Below are 25,511 nucleotides of genomic sequence, written 5' to 3'. Positions count from 1 at the left end.
TGACGGAATTAATGTTATTTTCATTGCCACTTCATCCAAATTTGGGATTTTGAGAATGTCATTCCAAAAATGTGTAATGTAGAACAAGTTATGGACACATCCAAAAATGTGCTGTTATAATTTTTATACCAAATGATTGACCAAGTATTAAAATTTTAATGTTAAATTTAAACCTTCAGAGGAGGATTACTTCATTGAATGCTTAAACTTTTTTAACATCAGGTGAATTTCATTCCCAGTTTTACCAGTAGTTATTTCCTTGTATAAACCCTTCATCAGTACACTATCATCATTACCACCAAGATTACTTTACTTGAAGATTCTTATTACAGTAATTACTACTAATAACCATATAATGAATATTGATCTCTGGAGGCATGATAGATCCTGTAGAGCTGACTATTTGCCGAATGGGCAATGCGGAGGCAAAGTAATACACACATTTGGGCAGAAGTGCAGCTTACAGTATTTAGATGTTGGCAGGTTACAGCAAAAGGGCAACTGAACTGTGTAAAGCAAACAGGTAACTGTTTGCTTTACACAGCTACTTTACAGGTAACTGTTTGCTTTACACAGCTAGCATCACCTAAATTAAGTGGATGACAGTATTCTTGTCAAATGTCTACTTGGAAAGTACTCTATAGTATTTCTAACTCATTTTTTTGAAGGGCTGGAAAATGGAAAAATATATATATATATATTAACAGTCATTACCGATCATTCCTCTGGATAGCGAGATAATTGTAAAATAGTTTACATGATAGATGACTAAACAAGTGAAAAATAAAGCAGTAAATTCAAATAAAATAGTTTAAAAAACTGTAAGTTAAAAGGAATAAAGTTTGCATATATGTGTTCATTTCTTTTTAGTATTCTTAGCAATATTTACTTCTGTTCTAAATTCCTGAGTTTGTTTATTTAAAAAAGAAAAAATCATTTAATTTAATAAGTAAATAATTATTCTGATGGAAAAGATTATTGTATCTAATTCCTCTGAAGTGCACAATATTCTTTAGTGCCTTGTGTATATGTGGAAAAAAGTATTTTCTGCATATATCACATTGTGTGAAAAAGATTTTCTACACAGTGTGTAGGAACATCCTTTTTATCATAAATACTTTATTTTGTATGTAGAAAAAGGATTTTGTAGATATTTCACATTGTGATATATGTAGATAAAGGATTTCTATATTAACAGTCATTACCGATCATTCCTCTTGATAGCGAGATAATTGTAAAATAGTTTACATGATAGATGACTAAATAAGTGTGGTACCAAGAGTGTGGTAAATGTAGTACATATGATCACTTCATATTGTAGCACTTCGTGTACCTATCTTTAATTTTGCACATGACATATGTGGCAGATTAATGCTTCTACAGTTAGTTTGTCAAGTGCAATTCTGCTTCATAACTTTCAAAAATACTGTGATAATGAAAGTAAATTTAAATCATAAAATTAAGGAACAAAAAAATCAATTGCCTTCCCCCTACCCAGTGGGGGTAGGGGGAAGGCAATTGATTTTTTCATTTCAGTTTCACAACATACTTATAGTGATGCACCATATGTCACATACTTGTATTTATAGAGGTATGAATTCAAATTGTGATGAAAACTTGAAAAAAATTTAACTTCTGTGTGCAGCCTCATCAGTGTTTCATACAAATCTAGTAGTATGATGTCTGAAGAGAAACAGTTTAAACAGTTTTAAAAACATTATTATTCATTATTAGCAGTAGTCACAAGTGATGCAAAAAAGATTTTCCAATAATATGTCTGTCCCCTCTCATATTATGTGTAATTCATTCCTTAAATTTATTTAAACTAACCACTTCGACAAAGCCAGATAACAGTTTATTCGAACAATCATTACCTCAATGACAACAAAAAAGTAACACTAGATATCATCCATTTACTGTTTCCCTGTAGCAACTCCCAGGATGAATGGGAAAAGAAACCGGGGAATAAAAGAAAACAAAATGCAAAGACAAGGAATTATCAACCTGGGAAAGAAGGCCACAGAAGGTGATAGAAGAGTTAAGATTGAAGATAGACCAACTAATCCACTACCAATGTGGTAACAGAAGTAAGAAACTGATTAGAAAAGTGAAGATCATCCTCCAAAAAGACAACATCCCCAGAAGACATAAGTATTATACTCAGAGGATCTTAGAATACCTTAACATCCTCAAGCAGATCCTGCTGACACTCAGCATATTTGATGAAAACCAGAGTGCCTTCTACAGAGAAGAGGAAGGCAGCCCCCCCCCCCCCCCAGAGGCACTTAAGGAGTTTCTGGGGTAGTGAAGTTAGCTATAACAGTCTCGCTATAGCTAACTAGCCCTAGAGTGGATGAAAACCAAGGACATTTCAAGAGATGACAGAATGGGAGATTCATTACGAAGAAGTATAACAGTCAATCAGGAGTCCCACAACTGGTGAACTTGAGGAATAGATAACATCCATAACTACTGGTACAAGAAGTTCAGCTGCACACACAGGCACACAGGAGAGCAGTTCACCCAGATGATAACTCACTCTGACACAGTCCCACTGTGATGGATATTAAGTGTGTTGCAGATGGATTTCTATGCTCCTAAGGTTTGTTAAAACAATGTAATTCTAGGCTAGGTAGTTACAAAAGAAGTTATAGGAGGAATTGATGAGCAGCTGTTGAGTCTAGAATTAAGATTTGGGACTTGAGGGTTGTTTTGTTTTTAGGTAATAAGTATTTTTGATGCTAGTAAATTTCCCTTGGCTTAAGCTTCATGGCTGCCGTAGTGTATTGATTACACACACTGAGTTGAAGACATAGGAAAATTTCAAGGTTAAGTATTTTTTAAGAATTAGACTATTGTAGTGAGACTTTATAGATATTGAACAATTTTGCTAATAAGTTTGGATGAGGAACTGATGTACAGAAATAAAATTTTCTATATTTACAAGGTCATTGTTATTCTTCAAAGGGAACCATTTTGGCTAGTATTGAAGTGCCACCTGGACAAACTAGATGGTAAAAAATATTATTAAAATTTTTCTAAATACAGAGAAATCATATATCCCTATTTCAGACCAGTACAGAAAAAATTGAAGGGGGTGTTTGATTTAGAGTGATAGAGCCCCTATATCTTAGGATTGGCTGACTTTAGAATACAATTAAGTGAACATACATATAGAGGAGCTGTTGGACTACTAGAAGAAGAAAGTGAGAGAATCTAACTAAACTAGGCACAGGAGGATTCCTCTCTTGTATCTTAAAGTTGGCCCTAGGATACCATTACATTCCTCAATTACCCGTATTCTTGTATCTTACAGTTGGCCCTAGGATACCATTACATTCCTCAATTACCCGTATTCAAGACTTGTGCAGCCTAAACTTCAAGGGCTGCTTGGATTCAGAGTGAAGAGGCACTGATTACTTAAGATTGGTTAGCTTTTAGTACTCAGGATTACTTATATCTATAGTGGAGGTAGTGATCTTTTGGAACAAAGTGAGAGAGTATATCCCAGCAGTGTGGATTTTTTTTTGCTACCATCATAAAAGTGTCCATAGAATAACATTACGATGGCCAGTTTGAAATTATGTAGGTTACCCTTAGTTTCATTGGATAGGACTGGATAATGATTAGGTGTGTATGCGAATTGTTTAAATATTTATAGGAATTGTGTTATTATTTTGGGACATAACATACATGAACACCATAAAATAGTACAGAACGTTGGTTAACTGGGCACGTATAGCAGAGAACTGGAACTGAACTCTATGTACATTACAATTATACAGCTTTTGAAACCTTATAGTTCAGAACTTTGGTTAACTGGATACATATAAGTGGGGAATTGGAACTGAACTATATGTACATTACCATTACATAGTGTTAAAACCTTATAGTAGAAAACTTATGTATAAGGATATAATGATGAGTGTGGGGGTAAAAATTCCACGGGAGATTTGGGACCTATAAGGCTTAGTAAGCAGATTTTGCGTAAGAGGAAACAACTGAAATTTAACTTGGTGGGGGGGGGATGAATAATTTTGTGTGTGACTCCTACAGATGTAAAATATATTGGGACAGTGCAGGATTATTGAGGATAAGCATTTAAGGAAGACAACAAAAGAATGTACTAAGGAAGACTGTGTACTTCAGAAATTGGCTTTTCTAGATTCTGGAGATATAAGGGTGAAGCTTCTAAACTTGCACATTGTGCCGCTTTAGAAGAATCATCTTTGGGAGGTATTGATCACCTAATTGATGTTTCTGGCTATTCAAAGGATGACAATATTAAAGTGGAGCATGACCAGTCTTCAAAGATTCCAGATGTTGGAGGTAAAGCGATTACCGTGTTTATATCATTTCATTCAATGTGTTTAGGCTATAGAGCAGAGGTTCCCAACCACCGATGTGTGGACTGTGAAGGAAACCACATTCAATTTCTCTCATGGGAGAGTAAACTTTTTAAATATTAATATCTTACTAAAGCCAAAACCTCTTTTTATTTTTTATAGTTCGTATCTATATGAGAATTTCAGTCTTTCTTCTTGGAAAATTGAATCAAAATTTAATTTAGATAGAGATTTTGTAGATTATAACTTAGTATCGGTAAGGGTATCAAATCCACATGTGGACCGGTTTTGCAGCTCCCGCAAACAAAAGTTTTTAATTATACATAGCCACTTTATTGACTTAATCGTTAGATTAAATTATTTTCTATAAGTAGCTTATAGACCTAGTCAAACTCGGTGGTTCATTTTGAATTTAGATAGTGCGATTTGGAAAATAAATCATACCTCGTGTCCGTAGAATAACTGTTCGTAATTTGCCGCCATTGTTATACGATACAACTTGTGCTAGTGTAAGGTTTAACGGAAAACTAGATATACATGTATCGGTTGATTCAACTACTGCTCATCTCAGATGCTCAAATTATACGCTGTATGATTCCTTTCGCCTCAAAGGTGGTACTTGTGCATATGTCAGTTCTGATATTCCCTGTCAGAGAATTGGTAATTTGGAATCTCCTCTTTTCGATCTTTTCTGGCTTAAAATCTCTCTACCTCACTGTGTCAGATTCATATGTTGTCTCTACATTCTCCAAACTCCACTAATCACTTGGAGCTCTTTGACTTCCTCTCTTTGCAACTTGACTTTCTCCAGTCCAACTTTCCTAACAGTGAGGTAATTTTCCTTGGTGATTTTAATGTTCACAACTCCAGCTGGCTTCCGTTTTCTAGTCACACCGACTCAGCAGATCGAGATCCTGAGGCTTTTGCAATTACTAATGACCTAGCACAGATTGTTCATTTACCTACAAGAATACCGGGCAATCCTAATCATACAGCCAATACGCTTGATCTTTTTCCCACAAACAACCCGTCTAAGTACACGGTCGAAGTGAGAGGTCCTTTAGGCACTTCAGATCACAACTTGGTGATTGTCTCTTCTCCAATGGAACCTTTATCTCATGGCTATTCCCAACCTCGTGTTGTTTGGCATTACAAGAATGCAAAATGGGATGACCTGCGAGACTTCTTTTCTTCCTTTCCTTGGTCGGATTACTGTTTCAAAACTTCTCATGTCAACGTTTGCCCAGATCGTGTCAGTGAAATTATTCTTGCAGGAATGGAATCCTTTATCCCACACTCCACTTTAAAATCTCGTCCTTTATCTAAACCTTGGTTTTCCAATAAATGTGCTAAGGCAGTCCAAGAGAAGAATGTTGCATATCATAATTGGCTTGTTTCTAATTCTTCAGTTTCATTTTCTGCCTACACCAAAGCTCGCAACAATTGTAAAGCAGTTATTAATCAGTCCAAACTAGAGTTTGAACAGGCTAAGAGTAGAAAACTTGCTTCTTGCCCCAATGGCAGCCGAGCATTCGGGTCTCTTGCCAAAGCTACTGGCCGCAACTTTTGCCCATCTTTGCTCCCACCTCTGTCCAAACCAGATGGTTCTGTTGCCACTTCAGCCAAGGATAAAGCTGACCTGCTAGCATCCCATTTTTCTTCCAGCTCATGTATTAATGATCTTGGTAAAACGGCGCCTCCGTAGCCAGGTGGGAAGGAGCAGCAGTGCGTAGCACACGCTTCTTGATTAGACCGGGGTTCGAGCCCGTCACCACCAAATACGGAGAATGCGGGAAGGTCAGGGAATGACCACTGCACCGGAGCAATATGGCCTTAGTTGCTAATGCTCCTAAAAAAAAAAAAAAAATAAATAAAAATAAAAATCTTGGTAAAACACCTCCCACCATTCCCAACACGCTCCATTCAATGCCTCCTGTGGTCTTCCGTCAAAAGGATATCAGAAGGATTTTGATGAATCTTGATGCTAAGAAAGCTCCAGGTCCTGATGGTATTTCTCCACTTGTTCTCAAAACCTGTGCCCCTGAACTTACTCCTATTCTTTTCCACTTTTTTCATTTTCTTATTCCAATGGTGTTTTTCCTTCTGCTTGGAAATTTGCTCATATCCAGCCAGTTCCTAAAAAGTGTGACAAATCCCTCCCATCCAATTATCGTCCCATTGCAATTACTTCTACTCTTTCTAAAGTAATGGAGAAATCAATTAACCGCCAACTCTTAAACTACCTAGAAACCTTCCATCTGATCAACGATCACCAATATGGATTCCGTCAGTGTCGATCCACTGGTGATATTCTGGCTTATGTTACCCATTTATGGACTAATTCAATGGAAAGGTTCGGGGAAACACAAGTAGTTGCTCTTTACATCTCAAAGGCTATTGATCGTGTTTGGCATAAAGGTCTCCTAAAACAAGCTTCCATCTTATGGTTTGCCAACTGTTTTTAGTAATTGGTTATCCAGTTTTCTCTCTGATCGCTCATTGAGGGTGATGGTAGATGGCTCTCTGTCTTCTAACTTCTCCACTAATGCCGGTGTCTCCCAAGGTTCAGTTCTTTCCCCCACTCTTTTCCTCTTGTATATCAGTGACCTTCTTCCATTGACTGGAAATCCTATCCATAGTTTTGCCGATGATAGCACATTGCATTCAACTTTCCATTTTGAGAAACCTTGTTCTGCTCAATCAGCTTCAACTTCTAGAAAATCTGCTACCAATTCCTTAAATGCCGATCTTCAGGTAATTCTCCAGTGGGGCAAAGACAACTTAGTTGATTTCAACCCTTCTAAAACTCGGTCTTGTCTTATATCTCGCAAAAAAGGATTCTTCTGCTCCTATGCTTATCTTTAGTGACACTCCGATTTCTAGGCAAAATGATATATCTCTTTTGGGGATTACTCTGACTTCTAATCTCTCTTGGCACAAGCACATTACAAATATTGCTTCCTCTGCATCTAAAAAACTTGGTTTTCTCTTTCGCTCTCGGCGTTACTTTTCTTCCAAACAGCTGATCACTCTGTATAAATCGCGAATCCGCCCTGCCATGGAATATTGTTCCCACATCTGGGGTGGTGCCCCCAAAACCTCCCTCAGCCTTCTTTATTCCATTCAAAAGAGGGCAGTTAGGTTAATTAATGATTCATCTCTAACAGAGTCTCTCCACTCGCTTTCTCATAGACGCTTGGTTTCTGCTGCATGCCTCTTCTACATATACTTCCATGGGCACTGTTCTTCTGAATTGGCTTCCATAATTCCTGCTCTCTCTTTCAAAACAGTCCGAACACGTGCCGCCACCAGCCAACATCCATTTACTGTCCAACTTCAAACCCACAGAACCAACTTTTCATCTTCCTCATTTATTCATTCAACTGCCGTTTTCTAGAACAACCTTCCTTCATACGTATTTCCTGAAAATTACAATCTTCAGAAGTTCAAGTCCAATGTCAACAAATATCTTCTTTCATCTTCTCAACCTCCAACCCAAGCACGGTACTAAGTACTATAGGTTCTAATACCTCTCGTGTTTGGGGTTCACATAAAAAAAAAAAAAAAATGCAATTGAGCAGCAGCCTGGAAAGCAAGGAAATGGGAACTTCTGGGAGTCATAATGGAACAAGTAAATACACGGTAACTAAGAGTATAAACGGGTGCATGTACACCAATGCTAGGAGTATAGTTAATAAATTCAGTGAGCTTGAAGTGCTAGTCAAGACATCAAAGGCAGATATTGTTCGGATATCAGAGACATGGTGTCACACATATAAGCAGTGCAGAAATGGAATTTGGGGAGTACAATGTGTACAAGAAGGATAGACAGGGCAGGAAGGGAGGAAAGGTTACGCTGTTAGTTAAGAAACACATAAAATCTAAGGAAGTGCATCGAATTGATGTTGGTGGAAATGCAATGGTGAGTCTGTTTGGTGTGACATAAGCACTGGGAAAGGAAAAATGAGAGTAGGTGTGTGTTATAGGCCTGATGAATATAATGAGCAATTGTGCAGAGAAATAGAGTGGGCCAGTAAATTAGAGTGTCTTATAAGGAGGGATTTTAATTTCCCGGATATTGACTGCAATTTGTGGGTTAGTCACTCACACATTAGCAAGGCATTTGTGGATTTATCGGATGATTGTTTTCTACTGCAGCATGTTCGGGAGGCAACTAGAGGGAGTAATACTCTTGATCTGATTATCAGTAATGATTCTTCATGCATCAAGAATCTACAGATAAAGGATCCACTAGGTGGCAGTAATCGCAGTGTGCTGAAGTGGGGTTTACTCAAAGAAGTAACTAGCATCAAGGGTAAAGAGAACGGTTTTTGCTTTCTTAAAGGTGACTATGGTGGTCTGAGACAGTATTTAAATTCTATATGGCGGAACCGACTGATGGTGTTACCAACAGCGAATTCAAAATTGGAAGCATTCAAAGAATTAATCTTCGAAGCTACTAGGCTTTTCATACCAATAAAGAAATATTGTTCAAGATTTAGTCCTAAATAGATGTCAGATGAACTAATTAGACATGAGACAGAGAAGAAAAATGCATGGGATACATATAAATGAACATGTTGCATAGAAGTCTATGATAGATATAAGCTGGCCTGTAACCAAGTTACAAAGGAGGTTAGGTAGGTGAAGGCAGATTACGAGAAATCTATGGCAAAGGATACAAAGAAAAACAGCAAAGAGTTCTTTACTTATGTGAACTCTAGAACGAGAGGTATGAATCAGATTGGTCCACTTGATATCGATGGTTCAACTGTTGATGATCCTGCTCCTGTAGCTATCAAACTAAATCAATATTTTGCATCAGCATTCACACATGAGGAGTTATTCAGGAAGGGGAATGCCAGAGGTGTATTCAACTCTGGCAGTAAGCTAGATAATCTTGTAATGACTGAGAGTAAAGTGGAGGAGAAATTGTTGAAGATAAACATAAGAAAGGCACCTGGGGTGGATGGAACTATCCAGTTATATTAGAGGAGGCAGCAAAGGTAGTAAACAAACTCTTAGCCATAATTATGAGAGCTTCCCTGGACTCAACTATGCTAGATAGTAGATCCCTGCCTTGGCTAAACATGCTAGGGATGAACACTGGTTCATAACAGCTTGACGCGACACGCTAGTCTAACAGTCCAGTTACTTAACACAAACAACACAGCCCAGCACTACACTGATTGGCCTTTATTTGTAAGGTAGCTACAAATGTAGCTAAACACCATAAACACAGAGTTACTGTTGTTTGATGGTTGCTGCACATGGCAACAAATAAAAAAAAAAATAATAAATAAATAAATAAAAGTGTCAAATACACAGAATCACATATCTGAAGGCTAGGGACAAAGTTAACACATACCTGGCAAAGTAGATTGGTAATATGTCTACCAACAGTGTACTAGATCCTGACCAACTGCTTAACCAAAAAGATATTAGACCACCTGGAGAGCTAGAACAATTCTAGCAGAACAGCATTAATGATGTATGCAGATGAGCAAATGATTCAAGGAGCAATTGTCCATTGATACAGTTCTTTTGGAGCAAGCCTACAAAAAAATACAGCAGCCTGTACATGGCCAGTGTTGACTACTGAAAGCCCTTTGAGTCTGTGCCCCATAGCTAGTTGTTAGAGACACTGCAGATATACAAGGTCAAACCAAAACTGATACTCTAACTAGAAACAACCAGGGTGAAATGGAGTGCATAGTACCACCATAAAGGTCAACAACATCATGACCATACATTGCCATCAGAAGAGTAATCTTCCAGGTATATGCTCTGAGGTAACTTTTGTTCTGTCTATCTTTTCACTCTTTTATTTTATTATGTTGTGGGAAATTCGCATCAGCAGAGGCATATGATGCAAGAAAGCAAGCTTATGCAGCATCAGCCAAAAAAAAAACCTCCCATTTCATCCCCCCATATGTTCCAAATGCCTGTTCAGCTCAGCCTTAAATTTATTTATTTTTTTATTATTATTTTTTTTTTTAATGAAAACCTCAAACACGAGAGGTATTAGAACCTATAGTACTTAGTGCCATGCTTGGGTTGGAGATTCAGAAGACGAAAGAAGATATTTGTTGACATTAGAATTGAACTTCTGGAACTTCTGTAATTTTCAGGATAGACATATGAAGGAAGGTTGTTCTAGAAGACATCAATTGAATGAATAAACTAGGAAGATGAAAAGTTGGTTCTGTGAGTTTACAGTTGGAGAGAAAATGGATGTTGGCTGGTGGTGGCACGCGTTCGGACTGTTTTGAAAAAGTCAGCGGGAATTATAGAAACTAATTCAGAAGAACAGTGCCCATGGAAATATCTGTAGAAAAGGCATGCAGCAGAAACAGTAGATCTATGAGACAGCAAGTGGAGAGACTCTGTTAGAGAGGAATCATTAATTAACCTAACTGCCCTCTTCTGAATGGAATCTAGAAGCCATTCCATTCAGAAGAGGGAATGGAATCTAGAAGCCTGAGAGAGGTTTTGTTGGCACCACCCCAGATGTGGGAACAATATTCCATGGTAGAGCGGATTTGCGATATGCACAGAGTGAACAGCTGTTTCGAAGAAAAGTAATGCCGAGAGCAAAAGAGAAAACCAAGTTTTTTAGATGTAGAAGAAGCAATATTTGTAATGTGCCAAGAGAGAGAGAGAGAGAGAGAGAGAGAGAGAGAGAGAGAGAGAGAGAGAGAGATTAGAATTCATGGTAATCCCCAAAAGTGATACATCAGCTTACCTAGAAATCGGAGTATCACCAAAGGTAAGCATCGCGAGATATAAGAGAAGACCGAGTTTTAGAAGGATTGAAATCAACTAAGTTGTCTTTGCCCCATTGGAGAATTACCTGGAGATCAACATTTAAGGAATTAGTAGCGGATATTCGAGAAGCTGAAGCTGATTGAGCTGGGCAAGGTTTTGAGAATTACCTGGAGATCAGCATTTAAGGAATTGGTAGCGGATATTCGAGAAGCTGAAGCTGATTGAGCGGGGCAAGGTTTCTCAAAATGGAAAGTGGAATGCAATGTGCTATCATTGGCAAAAACTATGGATAGGATTTCCAGTCAATGGAAGGTCATTAATATACAAGAGGAAAAGAGTGAGGGAAAGAACTGAACCTTGGGGGACACCGGCATTAGTGCAGAAATTAGAAGATAGAGAGCCATTTATCATCACTCTCAGTGAACGATCAGAGAGAAAACTGGATATCCAATTACAAAAAACAGTTGGAAACCATAAGATGGAAGCTTGTTTAGAAGACCATTATGCCAAATACGATCGAAAGGTTGAGATTTCAAGAGGAACTGCTTGTGTTTCACCAAACGTTTCCATTGAATTAGTCCATAAATGGGTAACATAAGCCAGAATATCACCAATGGATCGACACTGACGGAATCCATCCTTGCGATCGTTGATCAGATGGAAGGTTTCTAGATAGTTTAAGAGTTGGCGGTTAATTGATTTCTCCATTACTATAGAAAGAGTAGAAGTAATTGCAATGGAACGATAATTGGATGGGAGGAATTTCACACCCTTTTTAGGAACTGGCTGGCTATGAGGAAACTTCCAAACAGAAGGAAAAACACCTTTGGAATAAGAATGTGAAAAAAGGTGTAAAAGAACAAGAGTAAGTGCAGAGGCCCAAATTACCATCAGGACCTGGAGCTTTCATAGCATCGAGATTCGTCAAAATCCTTCTGACTGAAGACCACAGGAGTCATTGAATGGAGCCTTTTGGGAATGGTGGGATGTGTGTTTTCCAAGGTCATTAATACATGAGTTGGAAGAAAAATGGGATGCTAGCAAGTAAGCTTTATCTTTCACTGAAGTGCCAACAGAACTATCTGGTTTTGACAGAGGTGGGAGCAGAGATGGGCAAAAGTTGCGGCCAATAGCTTTGGCAAGACTCCAGAATGCTCGGGTACAATTAGGTCAAGAAAAAAGTTTTCTACTCTTAACCTCTTCAAAATCTAGTTTGGACTGATTAATAACTGCTTTACAATTGTTGCGAGCTTTGGTGTAGGCAGAAAATGAAACTGAAGAATTGGAAACAAGCCAATTACGATATGCAGCATTCTTCTCCTGAACGGCCTTAGCACATTTATTGCAAAAGCAAAGTTTAGATAAAGGATGAGATTTTAAAGTGGAATGTGAGATAAAGGTTCCATTCCTACAAGAATAATTTCACTGACATGATCTGAGCAAACGTTAACATCAGAAGTTTTGTTATTATTATTATTATCATTATTAGCCATATGGTGCAAGGAAACCTGAGGCTTATGCTGCACCAGCCAAAAAAAAAAATTCTGAATTACCTTGAGAGAGAGTCCAAAGTAGAAGGGATTCACCAAGAAAGAGAAGAATGATGATATCCAGTTCAGGACCCTGGGTATGCCAAGCCCATACTCACTAGATATGAGCCCCAGGGGTTAAATACAACAGTAGTCCCACCAAGGAAAAGAAGAAAAGAAATCTCGCAGGTCATCCCATTTTGCATTCTTGTGAGGCCAAACAACATGAGATTGGGAATAGCCATGAGATATGGCTGTATTGTTAGGATTGTCCAGTATTCTTGTAGGAAAATAAACAAAAGGGGGTGCTGGAATCTCGGAAGAGAAAAGTCGGTGGATTTTTGGCTGCTGTAAACGGATAAATATTTTTAATTTTTACCGTATTCTTTGTTAATTAACAGAGATATTAAATGTAACCAGTGATTTTTGGAACTTACGACTCCCGGTGTTGGCGCCAGTATTGTTGAACTAGCTGCCATATTGTAGTCAATAAGTAATAACTTAACTATATATATATATATATCTCGAACTCATAGCGCAAGGTATAAAGTAAAAGTAGATAGTGAAATACGAAGCATTGTATTAGGAATCTGTTAGCTTATTATAGTATTATCAATTAATCAAAAATAATATTAATCTTATTAAAATTCATTGTTAATTAAATTGTATTTAAACGGAAATCATGACTCAGACAGGAGCTGCAAAGCAAAGTTCACAGACTAGCGAGAATACTGTGAATCGGGGGAAAAATGAAGGGGGTGATTGTCCAATGCATCACACTCTCAAAAAATGTGCGACATGTGAAATGTTTGCCAAGTTTTTGAAAACAGGACATGATCTAGCCAGGAAGGATGCCTTTGTGTGTGCTAGGTATCTAGAGTGTCAAGAAATTAAGCGCCAACTCAGCGTTCTGATGGGCGACTATCAGAGCTTGAGGTGTAGGGTAAATGCCTTCGAAGAAATTAATATAAGGGGCCCATCAAGCTCTCAGCTGCCCAGCTCACTCCTATGCATCAGGCAAAACAGAGCAATCTCCAAGGCAGAATGTGCTGGTCCAAAAGGAACTGGTTATTGTTGGTGACTTTATTGTCAGTCAGGGAGATGGGGAATATACTATGCAAGAAGTATAGGTGGAACAGGACCAGGGTATGTCTACCAGCGGCAAAAGTTGATGACGTTGTAGAGCAGATATCAACTTTTAAGTGCACAAAACGTGATATTGTTCACATTGGAACTAATGACATTAAGAGTAAGTGATCTGCCGATTTTCTCAACAAGTACAGATCAATGTTGAAAAAAAGTCGCAAGTTAGGGTTGAATGTGAAAGTGTCTGCAGTTCTGCCCAAACATGATAGGAGGGAGTATATGATGAGAGCTTTGCCGATCAATCCAGCCCTGGAGAGATTGTGCAAGGCTCAAGGAGTAATATATTTTTCAGCCTGGTCTGTGCTTGTTGACAGGAGAGACTGCTTCTACAGGGATGGGGTACACTTAAATAGAAAGGGTGCAAGAATATTTGCTGATGCTATCGAGGTAGAGTTAGGTGGGCTGGAAAACTGCTAGCTTGGGGTGGGGGGATATTGTTGTTGTTGTTATTTGGTTTTTAGGAGCATTAGCAACTAAAGCCATATTGCTCCGGGGATATGCGGAATTACCACTTAACCCATTCAAGGGAATTACCACTTAACCCTTGAATGGGTTAAGTGGTAATTCCCTGACTTTTCCGCAACCTCCGTATTTCGTGGTCACGGGCTCGAACCCAGGTCTAATCAAGAAGCGTGTGCTATGCACTGCCGCTCCTGCCCACGTGGCTACGGAGGCGCCAAATGGTGTGGGGGGGGGATATACAGACTAATACATTAGCATTAGCCGCTGGCAGAGGTGAAAGTGATTCTTACCCTGCTTCTATTGAAATGTGTAACAGCCTGGAAAACAAAGTGCAGGGGATTCCAGAGACTGCTGGGTGTCATTGCAGAACAAGAAAATGCATGGGCTGTGTTAGGGTAGCTAAGAATAGTAACAGGTGCATGTATACTTGTGGGTACACTAATGCTAGGAGTATTGTTTAAAAATTTGATGAGCTTTAAGTGCTAGTCAAGACATCAAAGGCAGATATTGTCGGGATGTCAGAGACGTGTCAGATATATACAAATATCAGCAGTGCAGGATTGGAATTTGCAGAGCACAATGTGTACAGAAAGGTAAGACAAGACAGGAAGGGAGGAGGGATTATGTTGTTAGTTTAGAAATACACAAAATCTAAGGAAGTTGATTGACAATGCAGGGTCGAGTCTGTTTGTTGTGAAATAAGCACTGGGAAAGGAAAAATGAGAGTAGGGGTGTGTTATAGGCCTAATGAGTGTACAGAGAAGGGCAACAAGATTGGTGAGGGGAATGAAGGGATCCTCTTATGAAGAAAGGCTTAAGTTCTGCAAATTGCAGTGGCTGGAGACTAGGCACCTGCGCGGTGATCTGATTGAGGTGTATAAGGCCTTGAATGGGTTGAGCATGCTGAATTCTGATGGGATCCTTCCACTTGTTCAGATTACGAACCTAAGGGGGCATAAATTCAAATTAAGAAAAGGCAGATGAAGATTAGATGTGCGGAAATTTGCCTTTAGCTGGCGGGTGGTTAATTGCTGGAACAGACTTCCATCTGTCGTTGTGGAAGTTGATAGGTTGAATAAATTTAAGGAGGAACTGGACAGGCATTTGGAGGGAATGGCGTGATTTTTTTTTTTTTTTTTTTTGGCTGATGCTGCATAAGCTCATACATTTGCTTTCTTGCATCACATGCCACTACTACTACTACTACTACATGAGTATATTGAGCAATTGTGCAGAGAAATAGAGTGGGCCAGTAAATCAGAATGTCTTATAATCGGGGATTTTAACTTTTCAGATATTGACTGGAACTTGTGGTTTGGTCATTCGCACACTAGCAATTCTTTTTTGGATTTATTGGATGACTGTTTTCTACAGCAACATGTTCAAGAGGCAGCCTGAGGGAGTAATACTCTTGATCTGATTATCAGCAGTGATTATTGATGCATTAAGAATTTCCAGATAAAGGAACCACTTGGTGACTGTGATCACAATCTACTAATGTAGGAATTACTTAAAGATGTAGCTACCATCACGGCTAAAGCGAAGGGCTTTTGCTTTTGTGAAGGTCACTACAGATGTCTCAGACAGTTTTTAAATTCAGTACAGTGGGATCAACTGATGATATTACCAACGTTGAATTCTAAATGAGAAGCCTTCAGGGACTTAATTTTGGAGGCTACTAGGCTTTTCATTCCAGCTAAGAAATACTGTTCAAGGTTTAGGCCTAAATCGATGTCAGATGAATTAATGAGGCTCGTGGCAGAGTAGAAAAAAAATGTATGGAATGCATATAAAGTTTCAGGTGACACAGAAGCCTATGGCAGGTATAAACTAGTCTGTAATCAAGTCACAAAGTTGGTTAGGCTGGTTATGAGAAACCTTTGGCGAAGGATGCAAAAAAAAACAGCAAAGAGTTCTTTACTTATGTAAACTCTAGAAGGAAAGGAATGAATCAGGTAGCTGATAAACTTTATGAGTATTTTGCATCTACATCCACACATGAGGAGTTATTCAATGAGGGGAGTGCCAGAAGTTTATCAAACGCTAACAGGGAGCTAAGTGATTTTGTAATAACTGAGAGCAAAGTAGAGGAGAAATTGGTGAAGTTAAACATAAGGAAGGCACCTGTGTTGAATGGGATTTATCCAGTTATGTTAAAGGAGGCAGCAAAGTAAGCAAGCAAACCCCTGGACTCAGAAGAGGTCCCCATGGACTGGAGGTGTGCAAATGTATCACCAATTCACAAAGGGGTTTCAAAAGGTTCTTAATGCATCAATAATCACTGCTGATAATCAGATCAAGAGTATTACTCCCTCAGGCTGCCTCTTGAACATGTTGCTGTAGAAAACAGTCATCCAATAAATCCAAAAAAGAATTGCTAGTGTGCGAATGACCAAACCACAAGTTCCAGTCAATATCTGAAAAGTTAAAATCCCCGATTATAAGACATTCTGATTTACTGGCCCACTCTATTTCTCTGCACAATTGCTCAATATACTCATGTAGTAGTAGTAGTAGTAGTGGCATGTGATGCAAGAAAGCAAATGTATGAGCTTATGCAGCATCAGCCAAAAAAAAAAAAAAAAAAAATCACGCCATTCCCTCCAAATGCCTGTCCAGTTCCTCCTTAAATTTATTCAACCTATCAACTTCCACAACGACAGATGGAAGTAACTACAGTCAGAAGTAACTACAGTCCTGTTAGTTTAACTTTTGTTCTGGGGAAAATAATGGAATCACTGGTTAAAGAAGCATTGCAGGATCATCTAGACAAGACTGCAGTAATAGTTAAAGCACAGCATGGATTTGTTAAAGGGAGGTGCTGTCTGACCAATTTGATTGGATACTATGATGTGGCCACAAAGGAACTGAATGCCAAAAATAATTTTGATATAATATACTTGGATTTCAGAAAAGCTTTTGATACTTTTTTTTTTTTTTTTTTTGGGGTAATTGTTGGTGCATCGGCTTCTGTGGCCACAATGCACCTCCCAAGATTTTTGCAGTACTTTGATCCAAGCCCGAGGCGGGATTCGAACCTGTGACCTTTGCGTTGGCAGGCAGGCACTTTACCCACCCGGCTAGCCCGGTCGGCTTTTGATACTGTTGCACATGAAAGATTGCTGTACAAATTGGGGAGATATGGCATTCAGGGTAAGTTGTTACAATGGATAAAGGGATCGTTGAGTGGGAGATAACAGAGAATGGTAATCAGTGGACACTGCTCTTCGTGGACAAATGTTATTAGTGGAGTTTTCCAGGGTTCGGTGTTGGGCCCATTGCTGTTTTGTATATTTATCAATGATATTGATGAATTGTTTAATCGGGTTTAATGACCAAGTTTGCAGATGATACAAAGGTTGGCAGGGTTGTTAACGACAGTAAAGACAGTATGCTACTCCAGCTGGATCTGGATTTTGGGGTAGAATTTTTTTCAGCCTGGACTGTACTTGTTAACAAGAGAGATTGCTTCTACAGGGATGGGATACACTTAAATAGAAAGGGTGCAAGAATATTTGCTGATGCTATCGAGGCAGTGTTAGGTGTGTCGGAAAACTGCTAGCTTGGGGGGAGACAAAGACCAATAGATTGACAGTAGCCACTGGCAGAGGTGAAAGAGATTCTTGCACTGCTTCTATTAGAATGAGCAGAAGCCTGAAAAACAAGATGCATGATATTTCAGAGACTGCTGGGAGCCATTGCGGTACAAGTAAACACATGGGTTGTGTTAGGGTAGCTAAGAATAGAAACAGGTGCAGGTATACTTGCGTGTACACCAATGCTAGGAGTTTAGTAAATAAATTTGATGAATTTGAGGTATTCCTCAAAACATCAAGGCAGATATTGTTGGGATATCAGAGACGTGGTGTCACACAGATATAAGGGATGCAGAACTGGAATTTGGGGAGTACAACGTCTACAGAAAGGATAGACAGGGTAGGAAGGGGGAGGGGTTATGCTATTAGTTAAGAAACACATAAAAACCAAGGAAGTGGAACCAGTCGACATCGCTGGACAGTGCAGTGTTGAGTCAGTTTGGTGTGATATAAGCATTGGGAGATCAAAATTGAGAGTAGGAGTGTGTTATAGGCCTAATGACTCTGATGAGTATAATAAGAAACTGTACAGGGAAATAGAGTGGGCCAGTAAATCAGAGAGTCTTATAATGGGAGATTTTAATTTCCCAGATATTGACTGGAATTTGGAGGCTGGTCACTCACACACTAGCAGGACTTTTGTGGATTTATTGGATGATTGTTTTCTACATCAGCATGTTCGGGAGGCAACTAGAGGGAGTAATACTCCTGATTTGATTATCAGCAATGATTCTTCATGCATTAAGAATCTGCAGATAAATGAACCACTAGGTGGTAGTGATCACAGTGTGCTGAAGTGGGATTTACTCAAAGAGGTAACTACCATTAGGGGTAAAGGGAAGGGTTATTGCTTCCGTAAAGCGACTACGATGGACTGAGACAGTATTTAAATTCTATACAGTGGGACCAACTGATGATGTTACCAACAGCAAATTCAAAATGGGAAGCATTCAAAGAACTTATCTTGGAAGCTACTAGGCTTTACATACCAACTAAGAAATATTGTTCAAGGTTTAGGCCAAAATGGATGTCAGATCAACTAATGAGGCATATGGCAGAGAAGAAAAATGCATGGGATACTTACAAATTAACACGACACAGAAGCCTATGATAGATACAAGTTGATATGCAACCAAGTTACAAAGGAGGTTAGGCAGGCGAAGGCAGATTATGAGAAATCCTTGGCAAGGGATGCAAAGAAAAACAGCAAAGAGTTCTTTACTTATGTAAACTATAGAAGGAAGGGGATGAATCAGATTGGTCCACTTGATATTGATGGGTCAACTGTTGATGATCCTGTTGACCCATCAATATCAAGCTAACAAACTAAATAAATTTTGTTAGCTAAATATTCATTTAGCTAACAACCTAAATGAATATTTTGCATCGACATTCACACATGAGAAGTTATTCAGCGAGGGGAATGCCAGAGGTGTATTCAACTCTAGCAGTAAGCTACAGAATCTTGAAATAACTGGGAGTAAAGTGGAGGAGAAACTGTTGAAGATAAACACAAGAAAGGCACCTGGGGTGGATGGGGAGGTACCCATAGACTGGAAATGTGCAAATGTGACCCCAATTCACAAAGGAGTATCAAAGGCTGACACAAGTAATTTAAGACCTGTGAGCTTAATTTCTGTTCCAGGAAAATTAATAGAGGCACTGGTTAAGAAACACTGCAGGATCATTTAGACAAGACTTCAGTTATAGCTCGGAGACAGCATGGTTTTGTTAAGGGGAAGTCTTGCCTGACCAATTTGATTGGATACTATGATGCAGTCACAAAAGAACTGGATGCAGGGAATAGCTTTGATATTATATACTTGGATCTTAGAAAGGCTTTTGATACTGTTGCACATGGAAGACTGCTACACAAATTGGAGCAGTGTGACATTGGAGGCAAATTGCTGCTATGGATAAAGGGGTGGTCGAGGGGGAGAAGACAGAGAGTGGTAATCCATGGACACTGCTCCTCGTGGACTAATGTTATTAGTGGAGTCCCTCAGGGCTCAGTGTTGGGTCCATTATTGTTTTCTGTATTTATAAATGATATTGATGATGGTATATCAAGCTTAATTTCCAAGTTTGCAGACGATACAAAGGTTGGCAGGGTTGTCAAGGTCACTACTGACACTATGCTGCTGCAACAGGATCTGGAAAGGTTGAACAGATGGGCTGAGAGGTGGCAAATGAAGTTTAACATTGACAAATGTAAAGTACTACACATGGGAAACAGCAACCCCAGAGCAAAGTATCAACTCTGTGGTACTACACTGACAGTGGTAGAGAATGAAAGGGACTTGGGGGGTGGTTGTGCAGGCAGATATGAAGTTCTCTGAGCAGTGCAGACGGGCTGCAAGAGTAGCTCATGGAGTATTGTCAATGATATACAGGAATTTTTCCAGCAGGGATAAGGAAGTGATTATTCCCTTGTATAAGGCAAAGGTTAGGCCACACCTAGAGTACTGTATACAGGTCTGGAGGCCTCATTTCAAGAAGGATGTAGAGCTGCTGGAACGAGTACAGAGAAGGGCAACAAGATTAGTGAATGGAACAAAGGGGTGCTCTTACGAAGAAAGGCTTAAGTTTTGCAAATTACAGTGTCTGGAGACTAGGCACCAGCGAGGTGATCTGATAGAGGTATATAAAGCCATGAATGGTTTGAGCATGCTCAATGCTGATGGGATTCTTCCTCTTGCTCAGAATAATCACCTGAGAGGGCATAAATTCAAATTGAGGAAAGACAGATGTAGGATAGACATGCAGAAATTTGCCTTTAGCCAGCGGGTCGTTGGTTGGTGGAACAGACTTCCATCCCTTGTAGTGGAGGTTGATAGCCTAAATAAGTTTAAGGCTCAGCTGGACAGGTATTTTGAACGAACAGAGGGGTGAAGTGGAAGTGTTTTTTTTTTTTTTTTTTTTGGCTGATGCTGCATAAGCTTCGTTTCTTGCATCAAATGCCTCTACTAATGCTAATGCTAGATAAGTTGGGAAAATGGACTGAGAAGTGGCAACTGAAATGTAACATTGACAAATGCAAAATACTGCATATGGGTAGCAATAACCAAAGAGAAAGATACTAACTGTGTAGTACTACACTCAGGGAAGTGGAAAGTGAAAAAGACGTGTGGGTAATTATGCAGTCAAATATGAAGTTCGCTGAGCAGTGCAGACGGGACACTAAGGCTGGTCATGGAGTCTTGACAATGAAGTGTAGGAATTTTGCTAGGAGGAACAGGGAAGTGATTATCCCGTTATACAAAGCAATGGTCAGGCCACACCTAGAGTACTGTGTACAGGTCTGGAGGCCTCATTTTAGGAAGGATGCAGTGTTGCTAGAATGAGTACAAAGAAGGGCAACATGATTGGTGAGGGGAACAAAGGGGTGCTCTTACCAAGGAAGGCTTAAGTTGCAAATTGCAGCGCCTGTTGGGTAGGCACCCATGAGGCGATCTGATTGAGATGTATAAGGCCTTGATTGGGTTGAGCAAGCTGAATGCTGATGGAATTCTTCCTCTTGTTCAGACTGAGAATCTAAGGGGTCACAGTATCAAATTGAAGAAAGATAGTTGTAGAATAGATGTGCGGAAATTTGCCTTTATTTAGCAAGTAGTTGATTGGTGGAACAGGCTTCGATCTTTTGTCGTGGAGGCTAGTAGCCTAAATAAATTTTAGGCTGAGCTGGACAGGCTTTTTTAATGAATGGAGGGGTGAAATGGGAGGGGTTTTTTTTTTTGGCATATACTGCTTAAGCTTGCTTTGCATCGTATGTCTCTACTAACGCTAATGCCAACTGGAATAATCTGTGCAAAATCATTAGTAATTGCAAAAACCTCAGAATCTCGACCAGCTGCGTCGGTGTGACTAGAAAATGGAAGCCAGCTGGAGTTGTGATCGTTAAGATCACCAAGCAAAATTACCTCACTGTTAGGAAAGTTGGACTGAAGAAAGTCCAGTTGCAAAGAGTGGAAGTCAAAGAGCTCCAAGTGATTAGTGGAGTTGGGAGAACAATAGAGACAACAGATGAATTTGACAGAATGAGGTAGAGAGATTTTAAGCCAGAGAAGATCAAAAAGAGGAGATTCCGAATCACCAAATCTCTGTCAGGGAATATCGAAACAGGCATATGCACAAGTAACTTGAGGTGAAAGGAATCATACAGCGAACAATTTGGGCAACTGAGATGAGCAGTAGTTGAACCAACCAATAACTGAAATTCTGTCAGAAAAAGCATTAACATTAGTAGAGGATGGAAGAAAGCAAGCTTATGCAGGATCAGTCAAAAAAAAACAAAAAAAAAAAAACAATTTTTACCCATTACATTTGTCTCAAATACCTTTCCAGAATGTTAGAGCTGGAGAAGGAATGAGAAAACGTGAATTGGAATATCATCAGTTTGGCTGACACAAGAAGAAGAAATGAATCACTTATAAGTTTATCAAGTGGAAATCTGTTGTACACCAATGGAAACAGCGAAAGAAGTGAAGGTGGAGTTGGGTTTCTGGTTCATAAAGATTTTAAAAACAACATTTTGGAATTCAAAAGTACATTTCCAAGGGTATCAAGACTAATACTCAAGATTTCAAGATTTCTAATTTTTACAAGCTAAAAATTATAATGATTTATGCACCAACATCGAGCCATGATGATGAAGAGGTTGAAGAAATGTACACCAAAATTGAGAGTCTTCTAGATGAGCAGAAAACACACTACACTATTATTATGGGGGACTTCAATGCTAAGGTTGGAAAAAGGCAAAACAGCGCAGAAAGAGGAACTATAGGAAATTTTGGAATTGGTGAAAGAAATAAAAGAGGTGAAAGATTTGTGGAATTTGCAGAATCTCAAGGACTGTCAGTAATGAACACTTTTTTCAAGAAAAGGGTGAACAGAAAGTGGACATGGAAGAGTCCAAATGGATTAACAACCAATGAAATCGACTTCATCCTCACTAACAGAAGATATATTGTGAATGATGTTACCGTCCTGAATAAGGTAAATGTTGGAAGTGATCCCAGAATGGTAAGATGTACACTTGATATAGATGTAGGAAAGGAAAGGAAAAAACTGACTCGAGTAAATAATACAAAGGTCTTTGAAATAACAGAGGAGGAGAAAAAGCAGTATGTACTGGAACTTAAGAACAAGTTTTTGCTTCTGCAGACTGCTCAGGATCAAGATATCGACGAGGAATACTACAACTTTCTGAAAGTGATAAACCCCAAGAAACCTATAGGGAAAAAGAAATCCAAAGAAGAAAAAATTAGTCAAGAAAGACTTGTCATGATGAACCAAAGACGATAAATGAAGAGGAAGAAAAACACTGACGGGGAGAAAATTGAGTATACTGAGTTATGCAAAGCCATTAGAAAGAGACTCAGAGAGGACATAAGAAGATTTAACACAAGAAAAGTAGAACAAGCATTAAGGGAAAACAAAGGATTTAAATCAGCAGCCATGAGCAGTAATACAGAAAGACAAATGATACTGAAACTGAGGAATAGTGATGGTGTACTTATAAACAGCAGAGAAGGCATAATTCAAATAGCAGAAGACTACTATAGAGAATTATACAAGGAGCGAGGGAATGATACCAGCAGTGTGGAAGATGGATTGCAAAGTAGCAACACATACGACATACCCGATATTCTTCCTGATGAGGTAGAACATGCATTGAAGAAAATGAAGAATCAGAAAGCCGTGGGGGAAGATGAAGTTACTGTAGAGTTGTTAAAATTGGGAGGAAGAAACATAACACAAAAACTGGCAAGGCTCTTCACAAAGTGCATTAGAAAAGCTCTGACGCCTAAGCAGTGGAATAATGCAATCATAGTTTTGCTGCATAAGAAAGGAGATAAATCAGAAATTGGAAATTATAGACCAATTAGCTTGTTATCCCACATCTACAAGTTGTTCACAAGGGTCATTACTAACAGATTAGAAAGAATACTTGATGAGAATCAACCGAAAGAGCAAGCTGGCTTTAGGACAGGATTCTCAACTATGGATCACCTTCAAGTAATATCACAGCTAATGGAGAAAGCAAATGAATATAAAGCACCATTATGCCTGGCATTTGTGGATTATGAAAAGGCATTTGGCTCCATACGGCATAAGGCAATGTTTCAGGCACTGCAAAGACAAGGCATAGATACTCCATATATTATGATTTTGAAGAAAATATATAAGAGTGCTACCTCCTTTATTAGACTAGACAAAGACAGTATGAAATTTAAAATTGAGAAAGGAGTTCGACAAGGAGACACAATATCTCCGAATCTGTTTACTGCTGCCCTTGAGGAAGCTTTCAGAAGATTAGACTGGTTGCAGAAAGGAGTCAATGTGAACGGAGAGTACCTAAACCATTTACGATTTGCAGATGACATTGTGGTCATAAGCCACGATCCCAAAGAAATAGAGGAAAATCTTAATCAGTTATGCATGGTTAGTAAGGATTTTGGAATAAAGATGAATATGGCTAAAACAAAAGTAATGATGAACAAATATGACACAGAAAGGGAAATAATGATTGAAGGAGCAGTAATTGAAAAGGTGGAGTCATATACTTATCTGGGACAAGTTATTAGCTGCAATAATAATAAATGGCTTGAAGTCAAGAGAAGAATAAATTTTGGATGGATAGCATTCAGGAAATATAGTCACATACTGAAGAGCAATATCCCAGTTTGTCTGAAACGTAAAATAATGAACCAGTGTATACTCCCCACCATGACTTATGGAAGTGAAACTTGGGCACTCACCAAAAGAATGGAAGAGAAGCTGAGAACTACACAGCGAAGAATGGAACGAATTATATTGGGAATCAGACTGTTAGATAAGAAGAGAAACACATGGATTAGGCAGCAAACTCAAGTAAAGGACATTCTTATCAAAACTAAAGAAGTAAAATGGTCTTGGGCAGGACACATAGCTCGAAGACATGATGACAGATGGACTAAGAAAATAACAGAATGGTAATGAAGAGGAGCTAGAAGAAAACCTTTCCAGCTCAGCCTTAAATTTATTTAGGCTATCAACTTCCACAACAAAAGATCGAAGTCTGTTTCACCAATCAGCTACTCTCTGGCTGAAGGCAAACTTCCGCACATCTATCCTACAACTGTCTTTCCTCAATTTGAATTTATGCCCACCTAGGTGATTATTCTGAGCAACACATGGTAAGAACATACCCCCATTAGTTTGAGCCTTTTGCTTTGCTGCTCTGGTCTGAGTCATGATTTCTATTCAAGTTCAATAAAATTCCAATACAAAATATAACCCTAAAGTTATATCCCATCAGCTTTGAGCATGCTCAAACCGTTCAAGGCTTTATACTTCTCAGTCAGAACACCTTGCAGGTGCGTAATCTCCAAACTCTGTAATCTGCAAAACTGAAGCCATTCTTCTTAAGAGCAAACCTTTGTTCCATTCACTAATCTTGTTGTCCTTCTCTGTACTCTTTACAACAGCTCTACATCCTTCTTAAAATGAGGCCTCCAGACCTGTATACAGGTCTGGTCCCCGGGTACTGTTTACAAGTACATGGGTTTTAGCAGACTGCAAGTGGAAATGGACATTTTTGTGATTTGAACTGAGACGATGTATATTTGTGAAATCAACTAGGAAGTGTTTGGGAGGTTTAGATCTTTTTGCAGATAAGTTGA

General features: G+C 38.9%; 1 protein-coding gene across 1 annotated transcript in view; it reads left to right on the top strand.

Moving 5' to 3' along the window:
- Positions 1-25,511, top strand: part of Ranbp16 (Ran-binding protein 16) — a 902,587-nt gene that overhangs the window by 394,316 nt on the left and 482,760 nt on the right. The gene's annotated exons all lie outside the window — the stretch shown is intronic.

This window comes from Mastigoproctus giganteus, chromosome 11, assembly GCF_048544385.1.
Source record: "Mastigoproctus giganteus isolate SK-2022 chromosome 11, ASM4854438v1, whole genome shotgun sequence".
Taxonomy (NCBI): Eukaryota; Metazoa; Arthropoda; class Arachnida; order Uropygi; family Thelyphonidae; genus Mastigoproctus; species Mastigoproctus giganteus.
Note: the sequence above shows the minus strand (reverse complement) of the source record. Positions and strands in the feature narration are given on the sequence as shown.